Below are 4,787 nucleotides of genomic sequence, written 5' to 3' on the forward strand. Positions count from 1 at the left end.
GGGGAGAGGGAGAGGGCGAGGGAGAGGGAGAGGGAGAGGGAGAGGGCGAGGGAGAGACCTGGGAAACAATCCACAAGAAGGTGGCTCCAACATTAAAGGATGGCGGAGAGTCAGACCTATATGAAAACTAAGTACCCCACTTTAGCAACCATCAGAAAATGCAGAGTGTATTCCACGTCTCCAAGCCTCTTCTTCCCTTATAAACTTGGACCTTTCTCAGCACTATTGAGATAGGTAAGCAGAACATGTCTACCAACGCTTTCCTTAGTTCATTGTTTGTGCTCAGCAGAGAGCAACTAGTACCATTATTCACAATTTATTGTGGCCATTTGGAAAAAAATGAAGAAAGTTCAATTAGGGTTCATACATCATTAGGCTAAGAAACTATTACTATATAATTATTATACTCTGTGTGGGTTGAATTTTAAATGAATTCACTAGACAAATGCACCTATTTGTAAACATTAGTAGTTAATAATGTGTACCAACCCATCACTGTAAAGGAATATGAGAAATCACTTATTAACTCCCACATTCTTGCAAAGATGCATTCAACTCTACATGGTCTTAGGATATGGTAAAAATATTAACAACATACATTGATTCCAAAACGCAAGAAAAGATATGATTGTCAATGCTTGTAATAATAAAGGAAAATAAACACATTTCTCATGGTACTTCATATTTGCTGGGAAATCCTTTGTTGCTACTTTAAAAACCATAAAATTATTTGTATTCCAGTACATCAACCCACACCTAATTCTTCAATCAAACCCACCCTATGAGCCTCAGCTTGGCTACATTTTCCATAAGAAATCTCCTCTTTAGAACCCTATTCAGAGAGACTTTTACCTTTCCTTCTGTGTTATTGGAAACCTTTGTCCCAAACCCAATTATTTTCTAGCAATTCATTCATAAAGTTTTGTTTGCCCTCTTTGTTCCCTTTATACTACACACTTCCTAAGTCATGCCACACCACATCGCCTCCTGAACTTCCAGTATCTGTTTCTTGATGTCTCCTTCACAAAAGAGCAATAAAGAAGTATTTGCAGGGACAGTCCTAGAGAAATGACTTAGTAGGTTAATGTGTTTGTTGTGCAAGTTCAAGGACCTGAGTGCAAATCCCCATAGTCCTCAGTAGCACGTTTCTATAATCCCAGTTCTCCTTTGGAACAATAGGATTCACAGGGGTCTCACATAAACTCAGACCAGCTCCCCTGGCATAGCCAGTGGGGAAATGACTAAGAAATCCTGTCTCAAACAAGGACCAACACACGAGATTGTCTTCTGACCTCCATGTCTACATCTTGACATGTGCACACTGGCATCCACACAAAACAAGAACACAAAGAAGGAAGGAAGGAAGGAAGGAAGGAAGGAAGGAAGGAAGGAAGGAAGGAAGGAAGGAAGGAAGGAAGGAAGGAAGGAGAAAGAAAAAGAGGGAGGGGGAGAAAGGAGGGAGAGAGAGGGAGTTAGAAAATAACTCTGTTCAGTGTGTTTAGTGGCTTCCTACTTCTAAATTGATAATGAAGGCTAATCTGGGAGGTTTTTAACACTGAAAAGGGCCCTTGCCAATGGGCATAAACTGGAGCTGTGGATGCAAAGTAGGACTTACGGCCAAGACACATTATCACCCTATACACTTTTCTAAGTCTTCCACAGGGGCTAGAGTTGGCTTAGTGATTAAGGATGCTCACTGATCTCCTCAGGGCCCACATCCGAGAGCTCACAACTGTCTAGAACTCCAAGGGATCCAATACATCTGGCTCCCTCAGCCACCTGCACTCACATGTACATACGTACAAGAGGATGTACATCTACATATAATTAAAAATAATTATTTTTAAATCTATCTCAGAAGATTCCGAAGACTCAATTCCCAGGCTTAAAATCCTTTCAGTTTGCCTGCTTACTCATGATCTTTTGATGCTCTGACACAATACTCATAGTGTTCTTCACATAAGCATAATGCAGAAAGGGAGCAAAAGTCCAAATGTTGGACCAAACACCTATGAGCAGAATTAACACCCAGGGAGATGTACTCAGAAGTCTTAAAGCCCAATAGAGTCTACCTATGAAAAAGCTGACCCTAGAGCTCAGAGACCGCCCTTCAAAGTGCAAGGGGAGAGAGAATGTCAGTTCTCGTGTACTCCCACTCACAAATGGTCCCATGATGTCTCTTTAGAAGCAAGCCCCATGTCAACAAAAATAAACAAATCCTCTCTGCTTTGTTCTCTTAAACACTACCCAGTCACTTTTAGCAGAAAGGGGAGATGGTTGAGAACAAGTGTCACAGGCTGGCCTCAAACTCACTGCCATCCTCCTACATCAGGCTCCTGAGAGCTAAGATAAAGGCATGAGCAACCACAGCTGACTACCACAGCTCAATCTTTGTAGGCCATGTGCATTGTTTCTGGTTGCCTATTAAATCCAAGACACACACTTAAAGAGGAATTTCAGAAAAAACACATGGAGTACACACCGAGTGAAGCCTTGTTTGAACCTTAACTTATTGGCCTGTGTCTTTATTGTCCTAAGTTTGACTATCCTGGCTGTAGAGCTCTTCCCATTGACCCATCTCACTGTCACAGGTCCTTCACAGCTTCTCTACATCATGTCTGTGCCCATGTGACGTTTCCTGTTTCCACCTGTCTTAGTCCACTTTCTATCCATACCCTGCCTCTCTGTCTGAGAAACAGCAATGTTCTCTTGTATTTGCATACTTCGATAATGCCTCACAGAAACACCTGCCCATACGTGGTAATCCCACGTACTTGTAATGGAAACTGAGTTCAAGTCACTGACCAAAGACAACTAGTTTATTAAGCCACCACTTTATGATCTTTCCAGAACTATTCTGCACATTGTTTCATCAATGAGTAAAGTACAAAGAATGCATAGTTTAACAAAAATTATATATATATATACATATATATATGTGTGTGTGTGTGTGATATATGTGTGTGTATTATGTGTGTATGTGTTATATGTGTGTGTGATATATGTGTGTGTGTGTGTATGCCAAGTCACTAATGACAGATATGAAGAGTGGTCAGTAGAAATCTATATTCTTCTATAGCCTTAACTCTGTATCTCTTTATGGGTTATACTTATACTTGTGTGTTTATTCTACTTCTTAGTAAACTTTTAATCTACTTTAATCAAATGCTTGTATGGTGTGCAGTCATCCTTTAGTGTGAAGGTAAGTTGTTTCCATGGTCCCCTGGAAATATAATATTTGCAGATGTCCAAGTCCCTTATTTTAAAGGATATAGTATTTGCATTTAACCTATATACTGTACAAAACAATTTTAAATAATACTGGTCTAGTATTGATTTCATGGGTTGTATGTGTCATTGCAGAAGCCGTTTTAATTTCAAATATGTTTGATCTGAGGTCTGTTGGATTCATGGGCTTAGAATCTGAAGATGTGGAGAGCTGGCTGTGTACATCATTTAACAAAATGTTCTGTGTGTCCTACTGTAGTCACTTACCAAAACAAGTTAACAGTCCTAACATGCAAAGCCTTCTTACTTGTTGTCAGTTTGTTTGTGGAATTAAATGTATTAAGCCATCAAATATACTGTCCTCTGATAGAAATTATGATCCACACTGAACATACATGGAAAACTTTCTTCGCTATACCTGTTACTAGTCAAGTAAAGAAACAAGCCAAAGAAAAATGGTTCTGCTTTCTACAGTTGAAAAAGTAATATAATTTCTCAGAACAAGCATTCTCAAAAATGTCTGCCGCACAGAAAAACCACTGTGCTTTTCAGTTTTAGGAAATAAGCAGGTGTTCCTTCAGCAGACTATCTGCATGTGCTAAGCTGAACTACATGAAATTGACAATATTGCTCTTTGCATGTGGTTGATCACATTCTCAGACACTCAGCCCTGTGGCCACTGACTTTAAAGTATGGCCGGATGACCGTTGGCAGCTTTGAATAGATTGTCTTACTGCTTTCTTACCCAGAGGCCTTGCTCTTGTCACCAGTCCTATGTGACTTTGGCCTCTGTGACACTGTTTCCTCACTTATAGAATTAGTAATTGAGTATGTTGACTGTAGATATTAAAATCTCTTAGGAACGCCTTAATGTAGCGTTCCTGTCAACCTCTTGACATTATGCCATGTCACCTGCAAAAGTCAGGCTTAGGGAACACACAATTTAGTTACAATAAGTTTCTCATGCAGTTTTAAGTACATTTACAATTTTGTGTTGGACTATGTTCATAGCTATCCTCAGCTACGTACGACCCACAGTCTGTGTTAAACATGATAAAACATCTGTTGGATCTGTTACCCTGCTAACCAACAACAACAACAACAAAAAATCTGTCAATAATGTCCAAATTCATCTTCTAGGAATTTCCTCTTTTCCCATGGTCTAAACACTGTCCCTTGGGTTACAGAGATGATTCTGTAATTCTGCCAACACACAGCTGTTACATTGCTAGGTGTCTGTGTCCTGTCACAAGTTACTATATAATATACTCATCATTTTCTTCAACTTTCTTTAATTAATCTCACTAATTAAATGACCAACAAAAATGAAAGTGTCTCGCCCTTTCTTCCCAATCCTGTTGTCTGGAGACATTTGTCCTGGTGGCCACCGTGAGATGTTCACCAGGTCTACCTGGGTAAGCATATTAGGAAAGGAAGGAAAGCATGCAGTAAAGAGGAGGGAAGAGTTGGGACCAGCCCGGTCTGATCTATAGCTTCGCTGTGAGGCTGGTACCCAGACTGTGTGTGTGTGTGTGTGTGTGTGTGTGTGTGTGTGTGTG

At 40.1% G+C, this 4,787-nt stretch overlaps 1 protein-coding gene across 1 annotated transcript in view; it reads left to right on the forward strand.

Moving 5' to 3' along the window:
* Positions 1-4,787, forward strand: part of Stmn2 (stathmin 2) — a 50,401-nt gene that overhangs the window by 23,953 nt on the left and 21,661 nt on the right. The gene's annotated exons all lie outside the window — the stretch shown is intronic.

Source organism: Mus pahari, chromosome 4 (assembly GCF_900095145.1).
Source record: "Mus pahari chromosome 4, PAHARI_EIJ_v1.1, whole genome shotgun sequence".
Taxonomy (NCBI): domain Eukaryota; kingdom Metazoa; phylum Chordata; class Mammalia; order Rodentia; family Muridae; genus Mus; species Mus pahari.